Raw genomic sequence first — 26,274 nt, 5'->3', positions numbered from 1 at the left:
TTTTACCACCCCCTTCCCACGTTGATGTTTGAATTCCATAGTCAGCCATTGAAGGTTAGTTTTTCTGTTTGGCTCTATCTGACTGTTAATTTATTTTATATTCCATATATTATTGACACTGGTATTTATCTTTCTCCTACTGACTCATTTTATTTAGAATTATCCCTTCCAGCTCCATCTATGTGGCTACAAATAACATGACTTTATCTTTTGACGATTGAGTAATATTCCATTAGATATATAGGCCACATTTTCTTGATCCATTCATCTCTTCTGGAGCACTTGGGTTGTCTCCATAACTTAGCTATAGTACTGCAATAAAAATTAATTTTTTGATTTTTTTTAAGATTTATTTATTTACACATACAGAACTGGGGTACAAGCTAGAGTTGCAGGGGCGGTGAGAGGATTCACCAGAGACAGAGTGGGGAGCAGAACAGGAAGATCGATGAAGTACACTGCTGAGGAGAGCAGTGGGTGAGACAGGAGAGGTCTGCCACACCATGTGGATCACCTCCGGGTCCTGGAATTGAACTCGCACTGAAGTGGCTGTGGCCAGCTTGCAGTACTGTGTCCTAACCGTTTGCACCACCAGGAAGGGCCCTTTAATTTTTTGGATAGAGTGAAATTACTCTATCAAATGGGAGATCATTTTTAATGTTTTGAGATACCTCCATACTGCTTTCAATGATGGCTGGACTAGTTTGCATTCCCACTAGTAGTTTAGGAGGGTTCCCTTTTCTCCATATCCTCACAAGCTCTTGTCATTTCTGATCTTTTCCATTATGGGCTATTCTCATAGGTGTTAAATGATATCTCATTGTGATCTTGATTTACATTTCTCTAATAATAAGTGATTTTGAACTTGTTTTTCTTGTGTTTGCTGGCAGTTGGATTGTCTTGGTTGGAGAAGTGTCTGCTTAGTTCTTTTGCCCATATTTTAATTGTTTTTTAATATAGTTTTATCAGTTCTTTGTATACCTTTCCATATCAGTCCTTTGTCAGATGTATGGTATGCAAATACTTTCTCCCATTCAGCTGTGTCTTTTCGCTTTAATTATGGTTTCTTTGACTATACAGAAGCTTTTCAATTTGAAGTAGTACCAGATGTTTATGCTCTCCTTTTTCCCCTTATTGGTGGGGATAAATCCATTAAGGCATCACTAAAGCTTATTTAATAAAATGGTTTGCCTATGCTTTCATTTCTTTTATGGCTTCAGGTTTTGATCCATTTTGACTTGATTTTGACTTATGGTGTGAGATTATAGTCTATTTTAATACTTTTGCACTCAGTTGTCCAGTTTTGCCAACACCATTTATTGAGGAGGATATCCTGTTCCAGTGTACGTTTTTGGATTCTTTGTCATAAATTGTCTATATATGTGTGGATTTATTTCTCGGATCTCATTTCTGTTCTATTGGTTTGTGTGTCTGTTTTTGTTCCAGTGCCAGGCTGTCTTAATTTTTATGACTTCTTAATACTACTGGAGTTCTAGAAGTTTGATACCTCCATTATCTTTCTTTGTTAAGATTGCTGTTGCTATTTGAAACAAAAGATTGTCTTTTGTGATTCCATATGAATTTCAGTAGTATTTGCTCCAATTCTTTCAAATATGCCATTGATATTTTTATTGTAATTATGTTGGATCTGTACATTCCTCTGGATAGAATTGACATTTTCATAATGTTGGTTCATTCAGTCCATGAGCAGGGAATACTTTTCCATTTCTTTGTGCTTTAAACACAAAGCTTATAGCTTCTTTTGTATAGATTGTTTACTTACTACCCTTTTGTTCTTAGTTTTTTGGTTCTATTTCCTGGTTCATATTTTTGTGGGTTGTATTGTCCTCAATTTAGATGTGCTACATTCAACATTTCTTCTAGAGGAAGAATGTTTCTCTTTCATTCAGTTTCTGATTGTCTCTATCTTCCTTTAATACAAGAAGAAGAGTTGTGTAGATACAGTATTCATGACTATTTTTTCTTTTAAAGTATTTTGAATACATTGTTAGTCCATCCTTGCTTGTAGTGTTTATTCTCAGAAATTTACTATGAGCCTGATGGTAGTAACTTTAAAGGTTAAGTGCTTGTTTTCCTAGCCACCTTCGATATTCTTTCATTTTCTTAAAATTTTGGTAGTTTTCACACTACCCGACATACACTTCAATAACATCTTTGAAGTTACAGCACCCAATGCAATGATAGTGAAGGAAAGGATAAATAGATGGGACTACATAAAGTTAAAGAGCTTCTGTACAGCAAAAGAGACATTACAAAAGACAAACAGATATCCCACTGATTGGGAAAGAATTTTCTCACACAAAACTAGTGATAAATGATTGATCACAAAGATATACAAAGAACTGATGAAACTCAACAAAAATAAACAACCCCATCAAAAAATGCGCAGAAGAGTTAAAAAGACACTTCTCCAAAGAGGAAATGCAGATGGCCAACAAGCATATGAAAAAATGTTCAACATCACTTGTAATAAGGGAGATGCAAATTAAAACCACAATGAGATGCCATCTCACACCAGTGAGAATGGCACATCTTAAAACTACTAGCAACAACAAATATTGGCAAAGATGTGGAGAAAAACGAACTCTCCTGAACTGCTGCTGGGAATGCAAACTAGTACAACCACTATGGAAAACTGTTTGGAAGTTTCTCAAACTGCTAAAAATGGAGCTTCCATATGACCCAGCAATCCCACTCCTAGGTATCTACACAAGAGACACAAAAACACTGATTCAAAAAGACACATGCACCCCCATGTTTATTGCTGCTTTATTTACAATTGGAAAGACATGGAAACAACCCAAATGCCCCAGAGTAAATGACTGGATTAAAAAGATGTGATACATTTACACAATAGAATATTACTCAGCAACCAAAAAGAAATAAACACATGCCTTTTGCAGCAACATGGATGGAGCTGGAAAAGATCATGCTTAATGAAATAAGCCAGAGAGAAAAGGAAAAATACCAGATGGTTTCACTCATAGCAGGAGTATAAACGACCAGAGGAGAAAATAATAATGAACAGTTATATACCAGAGACATTTTATGGGGAATGGGGAATGGGATCAAAAATGGTGGAGGGAGGGAAGTGCACTGGACTATGGTAATGGCACATGGGTGATTTGGTGATGGGAAGCCTCTTGGGATTACAACTGAGATGGAAAAAGGCACAAAATGATGTAAAAATTAAACTATCATATTATTTTTTAAAAATTTGGTAGTTTCAATAGCATATATCTTGGTATCAATCTCATTGTATTAAGATAACCAGGTGTTATCAATATTTATCTTCCTGGACTTGTATATTCGGTTTCTTCCCATGTTTGGGAATTTTTCCTTGAATAAACTCTCCATTTCTTTTTTGCTGTACCCTGTGGGATACCTATTATCTTTATGTTGCATTTAGTAGTGGGTTGAGTAGTTTTTGAGTGATTTCTTCATTTTCTTCTTCATATTTCTTTCTTCTTATCTTTGTTATCACAGATATATCCTCCATTTTTCTATTTTCCTTCCATAACTTTCTCTGGAAATTTTAATTTCATCTATTAAGGTTTCTACATCTGTTATTTTCTTATTTAAAGTTTCAGTGTATGTTTTCTGATCATTTTAATTTTTTTTATTTTCCTGAATTAAGTTGTCTCTTTTACTAGTTTTTCTGATAATCTTTATCACTGACTTGCTTTTCTTCATTTTCACATCTATTTTATTTCCTTTATTATAGTATTTTTGAACTCTTTATCTGCTAGGGAGGTATAATTTTTCACATCTCTGCGGTTGGATTATGGAGAGTTGATTTTTTCATGTGAATTGTATTCCATTGCAGTCTCAAGTTGCCATGGTTTTTTCTTTTCCTTTTTTGCTACTTCACATTTAACTATTTAAAAGAACTATCTGTGGTGATAACTTAAAGATTTGGAGTATTTCTACTTTTCTAGCAGTTGACACACTGGTTTTATGTGATTTTTATATTTGGTCCTTGCTGGACTTAGTAGGTCCAGATAACTGATCTTGCATATATGGCGTTGGGGGGTAAAGGGACCCGGAGTCACTTGTGGAAATATTTTGGGGATGGAGGGCAGGGTTGTGTTTGTGGCATTGCTGATATCCCTTCACTTCCAGATTTCAGATGCAAGACTTCAGCATTATTTTTTTTCTGTGTGCTTCAAATGAGCAGTAGCAGTGTAGGTGTGGAAGAGTGGTAGCACAGCTCAATGAACTGTATTTGTTCTTTTCTCTGAGGACCCAACTATGATAAACACCCCAACATCTCACACATTTCCCCTAAATCAAGTATGTTGTCCTCCACACCCTTTAGCTCTCCTTTATCACTGGTTGTGTGGTAGTTCAGCAATTTGTATAGTATCCTCTCACCCTTGTCCACAACCTCCAGGAATTTCTTTCCACCTATCTCATGTTAAATGAGGTATGAATTTCCATCAGGTCCTTTCTGGCGGAGTCTATTTTGTTCCATGATGTCCAAGAGCTTTTCCAGTTTCACTCCAAGGCATGATGGACTCTCTGGGAATAGAGCCTGTCTGGTTAACTTAGATGATCCATCTTGATGTATACCAACATGTGTCAATCTCTTTATTAGGACTACTAGTCCTCACTTCGAAGAAGAATATAGAAAGTGAATTTTTTGAATGATGTATCACTTAAGACATGGTTTTCTAGAAATAACATTTTTATTTTTGATCCATGTGTATATTCTCACAAGAGGTTCTCCATTTCCTGAATAGGAAAAAAAGTGGTAGAGCAAGATTATCCTTATTTATCATGGCTTACTTATCTATGTAATTCTTTCCCCTTGGCACCAGTTATTAAGTTAAGCACATAGTTGATTTTTAGTTGCATAGGTTCCGGTTCATGAATCCTACTTCCCGTAGCCTGGGAGCAGATAAGCATTTAAGAGTTTGCAAGTAATACATGTAGATGACCATTAATTATTCTTACAAATAACTTTCTGGAGGGATTTGTTTCATTTTTTTTAAAATTTGTTTTCTAATCTATCTACCCACCCATTGCTGTATCTACCTACCACTAACCAATCCTGGTAAGCCAATTCATTTAAAACATTTCCATTCAACCAATTTTATTGAAAAAAAAATAAGATGGTAGTGGATAAATTATTAGGTACAGCTGAGGTTATAACCTAGTCTGATATTCTTTCTTACCTTACCTTATACATAGGAGACATTCTGAAAATGCTTGTTTGAAGTACTGAGTTGAATCTGAAATCTTAGTAACTATTAAATCATCATCACATATTTTTGGAGCTATGAAATAGTTACAGTCCCAAGAATATGATTTATATTTATAACCAAAAAATTTTATGTAGAGGAAAAAACTTAGCAGGTTATGACTTAGTTTTAAAACCAAAAATTTTTATGTAGAGGAAAGAGACTTAGCAGGTAGGAGAAAATATTGAAGTAAATGTAATATCATATACTGAACAACTAGTTACAACTGCTACAAAGTTACATTGTAACACTATGCATAAACCTTGAGGATATTAGGCTAAATGAAGTAAGTCAGATAGGGAGAAACAAACACTGTACAATTTCACTACCATATGGCATATGTTTTGAAAATCAAGCAACAGAACAAACAAAACAAAATCAAACTCTTAGATACAGAGTTGGTGATTAATAGAGAGAAAGGGGTTGGAGAATGGTGAAATGGTGCCAAGGTCAGTTGTATAGTAGTCTTTTGGTGGTGATCATAATGTAGTATATACAGATGTTGAATTACATAATGTCTGTACACCTAGACATTATATGTTTTAAACCAACATTACTTCAATAAAAATTTGTTTTAAAAATGCAAAGCATATCACTGTTCTTAGTAGTACAAGTTACTGAAAAGTGACAAGAGTGGTCTGTAATAACTCAGTAAATAAAGTTATCACAGGGAGGAACATGATTCCCCCCCCCAAATAATTATTTTAATGGAAATTTGACTTAGTTAATATTGACCAATAAATTGCATTCATTTGAGAAAAGAAAGTTATTTATATTCTAAGTAGGGGTTCAACAGGTTACTGATTTTTTTAAAGATTTATTTATTAGGTTCTCCCTGGTGGCACAGTAGGTTGAAGCGCAGCATTGTGAAGCACCCTGCAGCAGTTTCAGTGCAAGTTCGATTCCCCCACCAGGGAGGTGACTCATGGCAGAACTCTCGTTAGCCACCAGCTGCTTGCTTCAGTAGTGTACTTCGTTGATCTGCCTGTTCTGCTCCCCACTATGCCTCTGCTGAATACACACACACACACACACACACACACACACACACACACCTCTGTCCTGTACTCCAGTTCTGGTATGTATAAATAAATAAATATTTGGAGTCCTCCCTGGTGGCACAGCGGGTTAAAACACAAACTAAGAAGCTAAAGCCATTTCCGCATGAGTTCAATCCCCGCTTGCCCTGGAGGTGATCCACATGGCGCGGCAGACCTCTCTTGACCAGCCTGCTGCTCCCCTCAGCTGTGTTCTGCTCCCTACTCTGTCTCTGGTGAATCCTCTCACCACCCCTGCACCTCTGGCCTGTACCCCAGATCTGTATGCACAAATAAATAAATCTTTAAAAATAAATATTTGTATTTATTATTTATAGATAAATAAAATTTTTTAAAATAGATAATAATACATAATAAATAATAATTTAAATACATAAAATAAAGAAATCTTTTAATATATTTATGCATACTAGAACTAGAGTATAATCCAGGGGTAGAAGAGAGGATTCACCAGAGGCAGAACAGGAAGCAGAACAAGCAGATGTAATGAAATACACTGCTGAGAGGAGTAGTAGCAGGTGAGACAGGAGAGGTCTGCCACGCCATAAAGGTCAACCCCATGGCCAAGGATGGAACTCGTGCTGCAGTGGATGCAGAGAGCTTCATAGTGCTATGCTTTAACCCATTGTACCACCAGGGAGGGACCCAGTTACTAGATTTTTGCCACAAAACTATACAAAAAAATTAAAGTTAAAGGTTAATAATGTTCACACATACAGATTTTCATTAGATTTTTGCCATTGCATGTTCTTTTTATACCATAATGATGCATAAAGGATGACACTAAATGATGCATGAGCGTCAGATTTTTTTTATACCTGAGTATAGCAGGATGCACCTTGGTGGGATAGTTTCTCAGTTTCAGCATGAATGTGAGCTTAAGACAAACTTAAGAATTCAACAGCTTAAAGTAATGTTTTAGCAGCATTAGCATCTCTGAAGTGTTAACTTTCATGAAGCAGGAAGGTTTCACACATCACTCAAGCCAAATGCATTTAATCACTATTAAAAAATTGGAAGAATCCACATTTCAATAATATAAGCTTACAAGGCAATTGGCAGCAAAAGGAGAAGGTAACAAAACTCTTGACAAAGTTTGGGAGACAGTGACACATAGGGAGTGACCTAGTCCCGAGAGCTCTGGGTGCCCATCAGTCTACAAGGAAAAAAGGCATCACATCTGGGCAAAAAGTGTCTGGTGGCTTTTACTCAACTCTAGAGACGGCTTCAGGACTATGTGCATAAATACCACAACCATCTCATATTGCCTCAGTTTTGATGTTTATACCACTCCTCAGAGCATGTGAGGAGGACCACCTGTTCATTTTGACTTAGGCAGGACATCACCCCACAGCCAAGTTTTCATCTGTCTTTGCCTTTCACATCTTTTTATCAATCTTTTCATAAACAGTTGATTGATTTTTATTAATAACTTAAGTTCATCAAAGTTGCCCCTACAAGTTAGGGTCAATAGATACAGCATATCAATCAGTCAGGATTGTTGCATTGTCGATATATGTAACAATTAAGAACCTGGAACAGAGAAAATTTATAGTTTCTAGAGCTTTTGAAGGATACCCATGTATCATTTCCAAGTAATGTTAGTGTCATCAATCCAAGGAACAGACATTCCGGTGGCAAACTGGTTCATGGGGATAGCAGTTCAAATATAGAAGAATCATCATTAGGAGCATTATAAAATGTTAATCAAAAAATATTACTGCGGGCCCTCCCTGGTGGCACAGTGGATTAAAGCACAACACTAAGAAGCTAAAGCCACTTCAACATGAGTTCACCCGCACCCCAGAGGTGATCCAGTGGTGTGGCAGACCTCTCCTGACCCATCTGCTGCTCCCCTCAGCAGTGTACTTAGTCAGGATGTTCTGCTACCCACTCTGTCTCTGGTGAATCCTCTCACCGCCCCTGCACCTCTGGGCTGTACCTCAGTTCTGTATGCATAAATAAATAAATACATCTTTAAAAAAAAGATATTACTGCATGATTTCGATCTTGATTTGAAAAACAAATTTAATGTAAAATTACCCCACTTGATTCTATTAGAGTTTTGAGAGAGATTATTTTGAGGAACATTAATTTGCAGTGTTGTTATTAAGCAGGATAGGATCTCCTTCTTCAGATGTAACTACCGTACCACACCCATCACCAAAATACCCATACTGTACCACTATTGTGGTGCCCATCACCACTCCCCTCCCCATCACTCTCTGGCAGCCTCAGTTATACAGTTAGATTTCAAAGTTTTGTTATTGGATTGGATTTATCTCACCTTTTGTTTCTCTATATTCCACACCATCTGGTATTTGTCTTTCTCTTTCTGACTTATTTCACTTAATATAGTCTCCACCAGTTCCAACCATATTGTTGCAAAAGTAAAGAGTTTTTATTTTAACACTTGAGTAATATTCCATTTTGTATGTATACCAGAGCCTCTTGATTCATTCATCTGTTTGGGGACACTTAAGTTGTTTCCATAGCATGGCTATTGTAAATGGTGCCACAGTGAACATAGGAGTGCATATATCATTTTGAATAGTGTTTTTAGATTCTTGGGTGGATAACTAGGAGTGGAATTCCTGGGTCATATGGTAGACTATTTTGAGAAACTGTTATACTGTTTTCCTTAGGGGCTGGGCCAGTGTACATTCCCACCAATAGTGTACAAGGGTTCCTTTTTCTCCACATAATCTTGGCAACACTTGTTGTTTCTGCTCTTTCTGATATGGGTCATTCTCACTGGTATAAGCAGTTATCCACTGTGGTTTTGATCTTCATTTCCTAATAAGTTATGATATATTTACCTGTGCCTTTTGGTCACCTGTATTTCTTTTCTACAGAAAATTTGATAGTCTGCCCATTTTGGGTTATGTTATTTGTTCTCTTTTTGTTGGTTTTATGAGTTCTTTGTAGATTCTGAATATCAGCCCCTTTCTGAATTATGTTGTACAAATATTCTACTCAGTAGGATCTTTTTGGATGCATTGTTCTTTATATATCTTTCAAATCGTTGTTTTCTTGTTGATTTATGTCAGAAAGATCTGTCCATCCTCTACTTTTATTATATTGCTGTTCATGTTTCTCCTTAGATCTGTTGATATTTATTTGTTTTGCATGTTTTAGTGTCCTTATATTAGGTGTATACATACTGGAGATTTTTTATATCTTCCTGATTGATTGCCCCCTTTATAATTATAACATTTCAATCTTTGTTTTTTATTACTTTCTTTGTTTTAAAGTTTATTTTGCCTAACATGATTGTAGCCATCCTAGCTTTCTTTTTGGCATCTTTTTCATGCAATATTTTTTTCTACCCCTTCATCTTTAGTCTGTGAGTATCCTTATCTCTGATGTGAGTCTTCTGTAAGCAGCATATGGTTGGGTCTTTTTTTATATATCCATTCTTTTGCTTCATTTCTTTCATTATACAGTTTAGTTCATTTACATTTAATTCAATAGTTATGTATATATTCATTATCCCTTTGCTAGTTGATTTCTGGTTGTATTTATCATTCTCTTCTGTTCCTTGTTTTTTTCTTCTTTCCTTAGGTTTGATTATTTTTTTAATGTGTATTTCAGCTCTTTGTTCATTATTTTTTGTGTTTTTTTTAAAGATTTATTTATTTATTCATACAGAACTGGGGTACAGGCCAGAGATGCGGAGGGTGAGAAGATTCACCAGGAACAGAGTGGGGAGCAGAACAGGCAGATCGACGAAGTACACTGCTGAGGGGAGCAGCAGGCGAGTCAGGAGAGGTCTGCCATGCCATGTGGATCTCCTCCCGGGAAGGCGGGGATCGAACTCATGCGGAAGTGGCTTAAGCTTCTTAGTGCAGTGCTTTAACCCGCTGCACCACCAGGGAGGGCCTTTTATGTGTTTTTTTTAAAGGTTTATTTATTCATACAGAATTGGGGTACAATCCAGAGGTGCAGGGGCAGTGAGAGGCTTCACCAGAAACAGATTGGGGAGCAGAACAGGCAGATCAATGAAGTACACTGCTGAGGAGAGCAGTGGGCGGGTCAGGAGAGGTGTGCCTCATCGTGTGGATCACCTCCCAGGGCTGGGGATGAAATTCGCACTGAAGTAGCTGCTGCCAGCTTGCAGTTCTGTGCCCTAACCTGTTGTGCCACCAGGGAGGGCATTTTTTTTGTGTTTTGATGTAGGTTTTGCTTTCTAGTTCATAAAGCAGCAAAGTTCAGAAATAAGATATATGTATTGATCTATGTTGAATTGATACTTAGTATTTGAAAGCATTCCAATATACATTTTAATTTCCCCCATCATTTATGGTTTTGATGTCTAATTTTATATCTTTTTACTGTATGTTTTAGTTAACTGAATATGTGTGAGTTAATAGTAACATATTTGAACACATTTCAAAACTGAGCATTTTTACAATCTCCTTCCCACTTTTTATATGTTTGTATTTTATAATTCCCTTGACAAATTGTTGAATCTTTTAGTTTATTTTTTTAACTCTCCTTTTTTAGTCTTCCCCCCTGTTTTACAGGTGTTTCATCTACTACTTATACTATTAGTATCTTTTAAAGTGAGACTTTCCACTATCCTCCAATTTCTTTTATTTAGTGCTTTCTTTTCAGTTTAGATGTGTCCCTTTAACATTTCTTTTAACATTACTTTTCTGGCTTGTTGATAAATCCTTTATCTTTTTTTGATCAGAAAGTTGTTGATCTTCCCTTCAAATCTGAATGAGTCTTGCTATATATAGAATAATTGAAAGTTCTATTCCCTTCAGCATTTTGAGTATGGCATGCCACTCTCTTTTGGCCTTCTTTTCATAATGTTATTGGGTTTCCCTTGTATCTAACTTGCTGTTTTTCTCTTGCTGCTTTTATTTTTTTTTAATTTATATATATTTCACATCACTGTTCATTTTTTTTTCTTACAGCATTAGCTTTCTTTTTGCAGGTGTAGTACCCTTAGAATTTCCACCACCAATTCACACATGCACTATCACCATTGTCCTTTGTGCTCTTCCTGCCCTCGTTTTGATCCCTCTCCCTTCCCTTCCTGCCTTTTAAAAAAATATTTATTTTTTTATGCATACAGAACTGGGGTATAGACCAGAAGTGCAGGGAAGGTGAGAGGATACACCAGAGACAGAGTGGGGAGAAAAACAAGCAGATTGACTCAAGTACACTGTTGAGGGAAGTAGCAGGGAGATAGGAGAGGTCTGCTGCACCATGTGGGTCAGCTCCCCAGCAGGGCGTTGAACTCAAGCTCAAGCAGCTGCAGCTAGCTTCGCAGTGCTGCACTTTAACCCGTTATACCACCAGGGAGGGCCCCCTCTGCTTTTAATAAACTGTCTTTAATTCTTGCCATTTTAATTATAATATGCTTTATTTCTTCAAATAATTTTTTTCTGATCCTTTCTTCTGGAGCTCCTATAATGCAAATATTAATGACATTTGATATTCCCACACATGTGTCTTGGGTATCTTCATTTTTCTTAAATTGTTTTTTACTCTGGGCTTTGTCTCTGTGGTTTCTATTCCTTTGTCTTCCAAGTAATTCATTAATTCTTCTGCTTTATCCAGTCTGCTGTTGGAGCCCTCTACTCTTTAGTTGTACTATTATATATTTCAGCTCTATCACTTCTTTTGGAGATTCTTTACTTTTTTTAGTTATTCATTCTCCTGATATCAGTGAACATCTTTATAACCATTATTGTGCATTCTTCTTCAGGTAGTTTTTCTTATCTGTTTCTTTAGGGTTTTTTTCTTGGTTTTGCCATGATTTTTTTCATTGGAGTCATGTTCTTCTATCTCTCAGTTTTGCCTTTTTCTATGTTTACTTTTATGTTTTAGGCAACACTATAACATATTCTAATAGTGAAAGCTTGGGCCTATGTAGGTGATGTTAGATGATGTCATTTGAGCACTGTCTCCTTGGCTTCACCATACAGATCCCCTTGGGTATTTTACCAAGCAATGGTGTGTTAGTTGTGTTTGCTTTTGCCACTGGCCTACATTGTGCCCAATGGATGGTGCTATGGGTCCAATTTTATTACGTGACTGACTAGAGTTGCTACAGAATGTGTAATGATATATCTGGACTGTCTGCTATGTAGCTGGTTGTCGAGCATAAGACAATGCACAGTGCCAGTAGCATCCCATGGCATCACAAGGGCAACTGCTGAAGACTTGGCACTCAGCTAGCTCACTTGGCTGCAAGAAGTGTGCTGGAAGTAGCAAGTATTGCAAGTGCTTGATCCTGGTGACTGGCTACAGTACTGCTAGAGGCTGTGGATAAAGTGTGAATTGGGGCCATGGTAAAGTATGCAACCACAGTGTTTCTGTAGGCTGAGGATTTGCATGGCTCTGGATTGCATTTAGGTGTGATGCAAGGTTACTACTTGATGTTTAGTGGCTTGGGATCATGGTACTGTGTGAAGGTGAGGGAGCTAAATGAGTTTGTAGTGTGGCTTGAGTTTTAGTTGTAGGTTCAATACAGTACTTATCAAAATTCCAATGGAAAAAATTCGCAATGGCATTTATTCAAGGGAATAGAACAAACAATTATAAATTTATATGGAATCACAAACGACCATAAATAGCCAAAAACACAAAGCAATATTGAGGAAAAGGGGGGAAAATGGAGGTATCACTTGCCTTGACTTCAAACTTTACTGTAAAGTGATAATACTCAAAACAGGATAGTATTGAATCAACAAAAGAAACATGTACCAATAGGGTAAAATTGAGTTCTTAAAAATAAATACACAAATAGGGCCCTCCCTGGTGGCGCAGCGGGTTAAAGCACAGCACTGAGAAACTAAAGCCACTTCCGCATGAGTTCAATCCCCGCCTGCACCGGAGGTGACCACATGGCGTGGCAGACCTCTCCTGACCCGCCCGCTGCTCCCCTCAGCAGTGTACTTCGTCGATCAGCCTGTTCTGCTCCCCGCTCTGTCTCTGGTGAATCCTCTCACCCTCCGCATCTCTGGCCTGTACCCCAGTTCTGTATGAATAAATAAATAAATCTTTAAAAAAAATACACAAATATATGTACAATTAGTCAACAACAAAGGAGTCGTAACCATACAATGGATAAGGAAACCCTGTTAAACTATGATGCTAGGCAATTCCACTCCTAGGATTTGCCCGAAGACACAAAAACATCAACTTAAAAGGATATCTGCATCCCTATGCTTATTGCAGTACTATTTACAAAAGCTAAGATGTGGAAACAACCCAAATACCCAAAAATAGATGATTGGATCAAGAAGATGTGGTATATTTACACAATGGAAACTATTAAGCAATCAAAATAATACACTCATACCAATCACAGCAACTTAGATAGAGCTGGAAGGGATTATCCTCAGTGAAATAATCCAGGAAGTAAAAGAAAATATCCAATGGTTTCACTAATAGGAGGAATATAGAGGAACCAAATAGAAGTATCAGGAAAAAAAATAAGAAGAAATAAAAAACCAAAATTAACAGGCTACTAAAATCAAGACATTCTGTAGGAAAAGGATCAAAATAGGGGAGGGAAGAGCACAAGGGGTTATGATGATGGTTCACAGGTGAACGGGTGGTGGGAATTTTAAGGGGAATACACATGAAAGGAGATAGCAAATATTGTACAAAAATGAACAGTGTAATACATATATAAATAAATAAATTTTAAAATAATAGAATTTATTGAAAGCAAAAGAAAAAATAGTCTGGGGAAGCTAGACAGATGGAAGCAAAAAGAATGGGGTGAGGGAGAGAAAAGGAGGGAGGGTGGGAGTGAGGGAGCAAGGAAGGGAAACTACATCATTAACATTTTACAAAAATATAAAAATTTGACTTAAGGTAGTTTAAAGAGTTCGATATAAGACCTGAAGCCATAAAAGAAATGAATGAAAAAATAGGCAGTACAATTCTGGATATTGATTGCAGCAATATCTTTGAACACTCAACTCTAACAGTAGAGGAACCAAAAGCAAAAATAAATGAAAGAGACTGTCAAAAGCTAAAAACATTTTGTAAAGCAACAGAAACTACCATAAAAATAAAAAGTCTGCCTGCTGACAGGCAGAAGATATTTGCACATCATACATCTGACAAAGGGTTAATATATAAATTATATAAGTAACTCATACAATTCAACAACAACAATATGTGTAAAAATTGGTTAGATGATTTGGCTAGAAATTTAACCAAAGAAGAAGTAAAGATGGCTCAAGGCACATGAAGAAATGCTCATTTTTACTTATTATTAGGTAAATACAAATCAAAACTATCACCTGTGAAAATGGCTTATGTCAAAAAGACTGGAAAAAACATGTTGGCGACCCAAATGCCCAAAAATAGAACACTGGATTAAAAAGAAGTGGTACATATACACAATGGAATATTACTCAGCAATCAAAAAATAAACTCATGCCTTTTGCAGCATCATGGATGGAGCTGGAAGGGTGGAGCTGGAGCTTCCAGAAGAGAAAGAAAAATATCGAATGGTTTCACTCATAGCAGGAGCATGAGCGATTGGTGGGGGGGAGGGGGGGAAGAGGCAGACAAGTGTAATAGAGTAAAAATGAAAACAATGAACAATTATAAACCAGAGACCTTTTATTGCAGTGAAAGGGGAAATGGGATCAGAATTGGGGTGGGAAGTTTGCACTGGACCCTGGTGATGGCATATGGGTAAATTGGTGGTAGGAAGCCCACGGTGATTATAACTCAGATGAGGAAATGCACAAAATGAATTATGTAAAAAAATAAAAAAGAATATATACAACATATGGAATAAATGTACAAAATTTGAAAAAAAAAACATGTTGGTGAAGGTATGGAGAAAAAGGAATTCTTATTCACTGTGGGTGGCAATGTAAGTTGGTATCATCTCTGTGGAAAACAGTATGGAGATTCCTTTAAAAACTGAAAATAGAAATACCATGTGACACAACTATGTCACTCATAGATTTTTATCTGAAGATTTTGAAACCATTAATTTGAAAAGATATATCTCTCTCTATGTTCATATCATTAGTCACAATAGCCAAGATATAGAAGTAACCTAAATACCCATTGACAGATGCCTAGATAAAGATGTTACAGAATGTATCCTTATTGGAATGCTCTTCAGATATTAAAAAAAGATGAAATCCTTCCTTTTGTAGTAACATTGTGAGAACTAGGTGATTACTATTCTATAAGCAAAATAAGTTAGAAAGAGAAAGGAGGCCTTCCCTGGTGGTACAATTGGTTAGGACACAGCACTGCAAGCTAGCCCTAGCCACTTCAGTGTGAGTTCGATCCATGGCCCCAGAGGTGATCCACGTGGCACAGCAGATCTCTCCTATCTTGCATGCAGCAGTGTACTTAGTAGATCTGCCTATTCTGTTTCCCATTCTGTCTCTGGTGAATCCTCTCACTGCCCTGCACCTCTTTCCTGTACCCCAGTTCTGTGTGCATAAATAGATCTTTTAAAAAATGCTAGAAAGAGAAATCAATTAATAGATGGTTTCACATGTGGATTATAAATGAGCAAAGCAAACTAACAAATCACAATGAAAATAACTGTTAGGCTCTGCTGAAAATATGATTAATAAAGGGATTAATAATAAAATGACATGGAAGGAAGCAAAGATGAAATAAATGATAAGGAGGGTCATTCTGACAGCAAAAATGCCACTAGAATTTTGGTAGTATGTTGGGTGAGGTCTCATACATATATAGAGATGTAAAATTGTATTCCCAAATTTATATAGTACTATATTTTATTTATTTTTTTCATAGTTTTTTTTACAACAGTTTATTTTTACATCATTTTGTACATTTTTTTTCCATCTCAATTGTAATCTCCGCAGGTTTCCCATCACTAAGTCACCCATGTGCCATCACCATAATCCTGTACACTTCCCTCCCCAACCCCCGTTTTTGATCCCATTCCCCACTCCACCCCCGCAAAATGATATGGTACTATATTTTTAAAAATTATTTTAAAATAACAAAATCAGCTTATTTTAATTATAGATTTTTTCTTTTTTATTGAAGAAGCATTGTTTTAAAACACTGTATATGATTTAGGGAAATACTTTCACAGCTCTTCAGATGTATGACACCACACCACATCACACCATAACCAAAGCACCCAATGTCCTCCAACCATAAACCATTGGCCCCTTTTCCTGCTTTGTTCCCATTCCCTCCTTCACAACACCTCTAGTAACCTCAGTTCTGCAGTCATATATCCAGAGTTTGGTTTTGGTTTATTTTGTTAGCTCCTTTATTTTATTTTTCTATATTCCCCATTGGGTGAAAAAATCAGTATTTTTCTTCCTTGTGACTTACTTAGCATAATTCCGTCTATGTTGTTGCAAATAGCAATAGTTCGTCTTTTTTATTGCTGAGTAGTGTTCTGTTGTGTATATTCTGTTGTGTATCCTTAATCCACTGTTCAATCATTGGGCACTTAGGTTTTTTTACATAACTTTGATATTGTAAGTAGAGTTAAGTGAACGTAAGAGTACATATATCCCTTCAAATTAATGTTTTGACAGTTTTCTTATAGATACGTAGGAGTGGAATTACTGGGTCATCAGACAGATCTGTTTTCAAAATATTGACAAACCACCATACTATTTCCCATTGAATCTAGGTCAATCTATATTCCCAGCAACAGTAACAGTGTTTATGAGGTTCCTTTTCCTCCACGCCCTCTTCATCATTTGTTGTTTGCAGTTTTCTTGATGTGGATCATTCTCAAGGGAGTAAGGTAGTATCTCACTGTGGTTTTCATTTGCATATATCTGATGTTAAACATTTTTTATGTGCCTGCTAGCCATTTTTGTGTCTCCTTAACTCTTCTGCCCTCTTTTTTGATCCGTTTCTTTGAGTTGTATGAGCTATTTGTAGATACCAGAAACTATTCAGATGTATAATATGCAAATATTTTCTCCTATCTTTTTTTCATTTGTGTATTTTCATTTTAATGATAGTTTCACAGCTGTAGAGATGCCTTTTAGTTTAGTAGAGTCCCATCTGTTTAGTTTTTGCTTTTTTTCTCTTGATATTGGGGTCAAATCCCCAAAGACATCCCTGAAACTGATGTTATGAAGTATTTTGCCTGTTTTCTCTCTATATATTTTATGGTTTATGAACTTATAGCCAAGTCTTTAATCCAGTTTTGGTTAATATTTATACATGGTGTGAGAGTGGTCTAGTTTCATATTCCTGCACATAGCTATCCCATTTACCTAGTACCATTAGTTGAAGAGACTTTCCTTTCTCATTGTATACTCTTGGCTCTTTTGTCAGCACCTCCCAAACCAAAAGCTGCCTCCAGGTCCAATCCTGGAGTTTGCTAGGGTCTGTCAGGGTCTATGGTGGTGCAGCTACTCACGTTTTGCACCTTGCACTCATTGAGGTCTTCTGAGGCCTAATGCACTAAGGGCTTCTTCCAGGTCCTGTCCCCAAGTTTACTGTGGTTTGTTGGAGCCTATCATGGTGGCTTGTTTCTAGGTTCCACCCCAGGGCTCATTGAGGTCTGGCTTAGACCTATCATCTCTGGGGCACTTCCCAGTTTACCTCTGTTGCTTGTGGGGCCCACCCAACTGTGGTCTCACATTGCCCATATAGTCTACGCACTTGGCCCTTTCTACTGTTTGCTGGGTCCTCCTCACATCTGAATGTTTCTCCTAATGTGTGCTGTAATTTTCCTTTTCCTTCAGAGGTTACTAACTTTGTTCTACTTCAGTCCAGCTGTAAATACATGGAGGAGGCATCTTCACTCTGCTGCCATCTAGCCACTCAGCTTTTTTCTGTTTATTGAAATATAATTCACGTATAATATTTTGTAAGTTTAAAATGTAGAATGTGATAGCTGTATATATTGCAAAATGACTACAACAAGGTTAATTAACATATCCATCACTTCATATAATTACCATTTTTCTTTTTTGGTGAGAATATTTAATTTTTCCTCAATTTTCAAGTATGTAATACAGTATTGGTATAACCAACATAGTATACTGAAATACTCAGAACTTATTACTATAAGTTTGTAACTTTCACCATCTCACTACCTCCCAATGCCTGGCAACTACTATTCTACTTTCTGTTTTATGAGTTTGGTTTCTTAGATTTCATATATAAGGCTTACCTGATAAAACCGACACAACTCACCAGGTTTTAAAAGTTCAGAATAAGAATCAAGGAAATGATATAAAGTGGTGTTCACTTTTATACATGATCAATTAAAGGATAGAGTAGCAGAATGATAGAGTAAGAAGATAATTAATATTGAGAAGGGAATAAAAAAGATATAAGAAGAGAAGTCAAAAGAGGGTTCCTTAAAAGAAATAAACAGTTGTTTTCTACTAAAACAGAGAAAAGAGTTAATCATATCTTCTGTATAAGATCACATGATATTAAAAAGATTACAGCTATTATTAGGAAGGTGCAGTTGTAGAAAAGATTAAAGAAATAGAGTTGTTTACCTTTTTTAAAAAAAAAGACTGGTGGTTTTTTCTGTCTTTGTTACTTAAAGGTTGAAAAGAAAGGAATTAGACTTCTATTATATGGCAGAACTTATAAGGAAAGGACATTTATCTTAGCACAGGTGAGCACAGAATGGGATGATCACTTCTAGACAGTAGTGAACATACTCTTTATCAGAGGTACTTCAACATGACTTATAGTTTTAGTTTAGATGACTTTCAAGATCTTCCATACCCTGTGGTATATGGGGTGGTAAAGAAGCCCAGGGAATTTTTTTCACTATTCATAAAAGATGGTATAGAAAACCTTTGTTGTCTTTCTTTAATCTTCTGAAAGGTAGACCATCACTGTCTATGTGCGTGATGACTAGTATAGTGTGGGACATCTTTAGTAGGAACTGAAAGCTTATGACATTAGCAACAGCGTTGATCTTCCATTCCAATCCATTTATAATGGCTAAAGACTCAGGACAAAAATAACATTCATATATTCCATTTCTGAGTAGCTTTCTATGCCCAACACTAATTGTTTTATTGAGGGCTTCTGTCAAGTTTAGGAATCTGACTAAATAAAGCATCTCTCGATCTCTGAAGTTCTTATTTCACACCAGTGTATGAAATATCCTTTCTTATTCTAATTGTACAAATGAAGACAGAATAGGGTGGATAAGGGCCACTAATTTAAATGAATAAATCTGATTTCAAATGAACTTTAAAGTATATTAAAGTTTATTATGTAAGAAATAGGGCCCTCCCTGGTGGTGCAATGGGTTAAAGCACAGCATCAAGAAGCTAAAGCCACTTCAGCATGAGTTCGAACCCCGCCACCCCAGAGGTGATCCACATGGTGTAGCAGACCTCTCCTGACCCGTCCGCTGCTCCCCTCAGCAGTGTACTTCGTAGATCTGTCTGTTCTGCTCCGCACTCTGTCTCTGGTGAATCCTCTCGCCCCCCTGCACCTCTGGCCTGTACACCAGTCCCGTATACACAAATAAGTAAATCTTAAAATATATATATATATATATATATATATATATATATATATGCATTTAACAGTTAACTTTTGCCACAGAGAAGTGATAAAAATACATTTGAATATGTTAATGTTTACATATTTCATTGTATTATCACTTAAGTTGTTGAAAGAAGTTAATAAGTCACAGCAGATGATATACTATCTTTGATCCATTTTCTTGCCAAATCTTCAACTAATGAGAAAAGGAATTACTTGTGATAAGGTCATTTTGCTTGCATTCCTTCTTCATATAAAAGTAGGAAATTTCAGAATTAAGAATATATCATTCAGGAATCCATGTTTACTGATGAGGTTATGAAGAAAGTCATACCAGGTGAAAGGGGATGGATGCACTTAAGCAGGGGGATTATCAAAACCATTAAAATGTTAATCTAGGTGTTAAAAGCAGTGCTTTTATCTCCAGTGTAAAGAGGGTGTTTGCTTATTCATTATCTGTTCATTCTAAATAGAACAAATCATTTGGAAATTTGTAAAGCAAAACTCATCTTTTCCAATCTATACAGGAAATGGTTGAATAAATTAGTTACAAAACCATTATTTTCATTTTGACTGAGTTTGAATTTCTTTTAAAAAACAATATCTTAGAATTATAAAATTCAAAGATGTCAATTTAATTTAACAAGTGGATAATTTTGTGCTAAATAAAAACAGCATAAATATGCATTGTTTTTGGTGAGAAACTTTCAACCAAATGGACAGGTAACCTATTGAACGGGAAAATATTTGCAAATCATTTATCAGATAAGAACTTAATATCCAGAATGTTTAAGAAACTCACTAGCATAAATCAATAGTTCATTAGCAAAAAAAAAAAAAACAGTATCTTTTAAAAATGAACAGAGAAACTGAACCATCATTTTCCCAGAGAATACATACAAATGGTCAATAAGCACATGAAAAGATGCTCAGTATCATTAATTATCAAGGAAATGCAGATCAAAACCATAATGAGATATCACTTCACACTGCTAGGATGAATATTCTCAAACAAAGATAACAAGTGTTGGTTATGGTGTATCCAATATCCCTGGGCATTGTTGGTGGGAAAGTAAATTTGTTAAGCCATTATAGAAAATAGTATGGTGGCTCCTCAAATAAATAAAATTAGCCAATTCAGTAATTCCACTTCTGTGTTTTTATCTGGGAGAAATAAAATCAACATCTTGAAGAGATATCTGCATTCCCATATTCGTTGCAGCACTATTCACAGTAGCCAAGATATGGAAACAATTTAAGTGACTCTCAAAGATGAATTGCTAAAGTAGATGTAAGATATATGTGATACTTACACATCATAAATATGGGAATAATGGAATTATAATTGTAATAATGGAATATTATTCAGTCATAATAAAGAATTCTTGCCATTTAGGGTAACATGTGTGACTCTTGAAGGGATTGTGCTTAGTGAAATAAGTCCAACAAAGACAAATGTATATAATCACTTATATGGAATCTAAAAAGTCAGACTCACAAAAACAATAGAATGGTGTTTGCCAGAGGCTTGGGATTGAGGAGAGTGGGGAGCAGCTGGTCAGAAGTTAACAAACTTCCATTTATAAAATGAAATAGTTCTGAGAATCTAATATACAACATGGTATATATAGTTAACAATACTGTATTATATACTTGAAAATTGTAAAAGAGTACATTTTAAATATTCTCACAGCACAGAATAAAAAAGTGATAATTATGTGAAGTGATGGAGATGTTAACTAATGCTACTGTGGTAATCATTTTACCATATGCAAGTACATCATATTGATATTGGACCGTAAACTTACAAAATGTTATATGTCAATTATATCTCAAAAAGTTGGATTTTTTACACATACATTTATTCAGCATCATTACATTTAGCATGGGTCCAAAAAGAAATCTATATTAAAACCCTTTGTTGGAAAGCTTTACACTTTCCACAGAACGGAAACTAAAATAACTTGTTACACAGTTAGTCACAAATGCAGTCCTCGAATTTTTTGCCCATACACACTAGTATTGTCTAAAACACGTCTTCTTTGTAGCAGCTAGGCCCTGCCACCTCTATGCTTGACTGAGTTCACAAAATTGTTGTAACCCGTAGTTCCCCTGTCACTTCTCCAGCTCTCCTCTCCTGCTAAGCTTTGTTTCCCCAGAGCTAATTAAAACCTGCCACTGCAGCTGCTGGGGAACCATCATAGCCACATTGCTTTCCTGGCTTGGCAAAGTACTGGCCTCCCCTACCACAATGGCCAGACCTTCTGCCTCTAAAGTTTCCTCCTTTCCTGGATTCAGAATTTGAAGATGGATTATTGTAATTGCCAACATTATTGTAGCTTCCACCACCTCCAAAATTGCTTCCATCATTACCAAATCAAATCTGTTATAGCCAATCCCCACTGCTACCATATCTACCACCCCTATGGTTACTACCAAAGCTACCTTAATCACTCAAGATTCCTCCATGACCGAAGTCATTATTCCCACCCAAACCACCTCCATGACCACCACCTAAGTTTCGAGAAACACTTGGACCTCTGGCTGGATGAAGCACTGGCCATCTCTTGCTAAGCTAGGGCTTTCCTTACTTCACAATTGTGGCTATTCAGAGTGTGACATTTCTGAATGAAAATCTTGACTACAGAATCATGGTCATCAAAGGTTACAAAAGCACAGCCTCTCAGCCACTGTCCCTTTCAGTAATGATTTCAATCACCTCTATTTTCCAACACTTCTGAAAATAAACTCTAAGGTGATGTTCTTTAGTGTCTTCTTCAGTAAAAATCTTTTTCACAGTTAAGTGGCCACAGGGTCTTTGAGAATCTTCTTGTCTTGACACAGCCCTCTGGTTCCACAACTCTTTGATCCATCTTGTGGCTGCATCTACCTCCTCCACTCAGCTGTAAGTGACAAGCCAAAAGTTTCTGGGTCACTTCGTGCTTGGATCTCTCATTACCAGATGGCCTGTAAACATTCCCCATTACTCGGAATGGCTTTTTAGAGTCTCATCAGTAGTTCAAAGCTTAAACCTTGAATGAAAAGCTTCTACAGATGTTCCAGCTCCTTGGAAACCCAACTTAGACATGATGGCTGTGGAAGGCAAGACTTTTATGATAATTACTCAGAGGTGTCCACAGGTAGAAAAGACAAGTTGGGAGTTTTTTAAGAAATAAAGAGGTCATTGCAAGCTACAGTGGTTGAGAGAAAACTTTTGAAACAGGACTTGAAGGAAAACTAGAACTTAAGGAAAAGAATGGAATTCCCTAGGTAGTTAATTAATGCTATTAACTTGAGGAGACAAATAAATACTTTTTTGCCCCTCCATGGTGGTGCAATGGGTTAGGACACAGCACTGCAAAGTGGCTGCAGCCTCTTCAGTGCGAGTTCGATGCCAGCCCCGTAGGTGATCCACATGGTGTGGCAGACCTCTCCTGACCTGTCCGCTGCTCCCCTCAGCAGTGTACTTTATTGATATGCCTGTTCTGCTCCCCCACTCTGTCTCTGGTGAATCCTCTCACCACCCCCTGCACCCCAGTTCTGTATGCATAAATAAATCTTTTTAAAAAATATTTTTGTGTGCGGGAGGCAATAAGTGACATAGTATACTAGAAGGCAAGAATTCTTATTAGAAACCAGTGGTAGATGATGTTTAAACACAGTGGATTCAGATCATGAAGCACCTTAATGCAAGGTTAAGGAGCCACTGAGAGCAGTCATGGTTTTTGAGTAGGGACATGTGTAAAGGGATAGTTTTGCTAACCATATAGAAAATGTTTTGGAGGCACAGAGAGCAGCTAGAAGGGTTTTGCCGTAATCCAACTGTGAGACAAGGAAGACCTTACATAGAGTACCATTAACAGTGTAAAAAAAATTAGATTTGGTGACTCCTATAGATTTAGGGTGCAGGAATGGCTCCTACTCATTCAGATTTGAAGCCCTAAAATGATTGTACCTTTGACAGAAGTAAAATAGTAGCCTTTCCCACTGATCCTGAAAGGGTTTCTTTCAGTTAGTTTTGATATAAAATTTAAAAATTCATCACTCAGTTTCATAATACAGCTGAATCTTAAAATGTAAAATATCTTAAAATGTAATATATAAATCACAGCTTTAATTGTATCCCTGTGTGTGTTCTAAAAATAAATCACACATCTGAGTTGTAAAGAATATCTAAGGTTAAATCAAGCATGTAAGCATTCTTTACAAGAATATTGATTAAATTGACTCTTCCTCATTAGGGATTTAAATTGATATGATTTATTCCTTTAATGCAAAGATTCTGTGCCCTCTGGGAGTCTCTCTGGAAGGGCAAGACACTGATTGCAAGGACCAGAACGTTGCCAAACCAGTTCCAGAGCTCAGTCCACTTTATCTAGAAATTATAATCAATTTGAGATTTCATGACAGTACAGTAATGTATAGGGTATCATTTATGAGTCAACATGGAGTTAAAAAGCAAGAAGTTAATGATATAATTAGTCTCATGTTGTTCTGTAATTATTTCATGTGAATTCAATTCTGTATTGTTGGCTAATTGGTTTGTATCAATTGCATGTTCCTCCTTATTGTCAAATTGTTTCACATGCATCAGACACAGAATTCCTAGGTAAACCAGAAGTTCCCCCAGGGATAGGGACTGTGCTTCTCTTTTGTTTGAATGCCTCCTTCCCCACCTCTCATCTCTCAGTGAATAGCATGAAATATGGCGCATGGTGCAGTACATTTTTTAATATTTAGTTTCTTTATTTGTATGTATTTTACATCAAGTGTAGTCCCCATACAATTTCCACCACTAGTTCATCAGTACACCATAACCTTAGTCCCTTGTACTTTTCCTGTACTCATTTTGTACCCTCTCCCCCACCTTCTCTGTGGAATGTCTGATTTATAGTTGTCTGATTATTTTTATTTGGTTTTGTTGTATTTTTTTATATTGTTATTATGTTTCCCCTGATCCCTTACTTGGTTTCCCTATATTCCTCCTATAAGTGAAACCATCTGATACTTTTCTTTTTCTTTCTGATTTATTCCACTAAGCATAATCCCTTCTGACTCCACCCATGTTGCCACAATGGCATTAGATTATCTATTTTTATTGCTAAATAGTATTCCATTGTGTATATGTATTACATCTTGATCTAGTCATCTATTTTTGGGCATTTGGGTGGTTTCCAAATTTTACCTATTATAAACAGAGCTGCAATAAACAGAGGGGGTGCATGTATCCTTTTGAATTAATGTTTTTGTGTCCTTTGGGTAGATCCCTAGGAGTGGAATGCTGGGTCAAATGGCAGCTCCATTTTTAGTAGTCTGAGGAACCTCCATACAGCTTTCCATCATGGTTGTACTAGTTTGCACTTTAACCCGAAATGTAGGGGAGTTCCCTCTTCACCACATCTGTGGTTTTGATTTGCATTTCCCTGATTATGTGGGATTTTCATATGCCTCTTGGCCATTTGCATTTCCTCTTTGGAGAAGTGTCTTTTAAGTTCTTCTGCCCATTTCTTGACTGGATTGTTTACTTTGTTTTTGTTGAGTCCTGTGAGTTCTTTCTATATCTTTGTGATCAGTCCCTTATCAGTTGTATGGAGTGCAAAGATTTTTTTCCCAGTCAGTAGGGTATCTCTTTGTTTTGGTTAATGTCTCTTTTGCTGGACAGAAGCTTTTCAGTTTGATGTAGTCCCAAGTGTTTATCTTTACCTTCATTTCCTTTGCTTTGGGTGATGAGTCTTTGAAGATGTTACCCAGATGTCTGTCTTGTAGTGTTTTACCTATATTTTCTTCTATATAGTTCATGATTTCAGTTCTGATGCCCAAATGTCTTACCCATTTTGAGTTGGTGTGAGGTAGGGGCCTACTTTCATTCTCTTGCATGTGGTGGTCCAGTTTTCCCAGCACCATTTATTGAACAAACTGTCCTTGTTCCATTGCATATTCTTTGCTCCTTTGCCCATGATTAGTTGTCCCTATATGTGTGGCTTATTTCTGGGCTTTCTGTTTGGTTCCATTGGGCTGTGTGTTGGTCTTTGTTCCAGTACCATACTGTTTTAATCATTATGGCTTTGTAGTATAGTTTGAAATCTAGGCGTATAATTCCTCCATTCTCTTTTGGTTTAGTCAGAGGTGCTTTGGCTATTCAAGGTTTTGTATGTGTGTGTCTCCATATCAATTTCATCAATATTAGTTCTATTTCTTTGCAGAATGTCATTGAGATTTTTATTAAAATAGTGTTAAATCTGTAAATTGCTTTTGGTATGATGGCCATTTTGATAGTGTTAATTCCTCCAATTCATGTGGCTCAATAATTAAAAAAAAAAGCTTTCTTTATTGAGGTAATATTGATTCATAACATGGCTAAGTATAGAAGCATAATAAGGTATTTCTGAGTATTTGAGTCTGGCTCCATAGTACTACTATGAACCTCTATAACACTTTGGATTCCACAATGATACTGTGAATGTTGA

General features: G+C 36.5%; 1 pseudogene; it reads right to left on the bottom strand.

The window, feature by feature from the left end:
• Positions 1–15,744: 15,744 nt before the first annotated feature.
• Positions 15,745–25,606, bottom strand: LOC101630676 (annotated as a pseudogene).
• Positions 25,607–26,274: the final 668 nt, after the last annotated feature.

Source organism: Condylura cristata, unplaced genomic scaffold (genome assembly GCF_000260355.1).
Source record: "Condylura cristata isolate star-nosed mole 26May11 unplaced genomic scaffold, ConCri1.0 scaffold00019, whole genome shotgun sequence".
NCBI classification, from domain to species: domain Eukaryota; kingdom Metazoa; phylum Chordata; class Mammalia; order Eulipotyphla; family Talpidae; genus Condylura; species Condylura cristata.
Note: the sequence above shows the minus strand (reverse complement) of the source record. Positions and strands in the feature narration are given on the sequence as shown.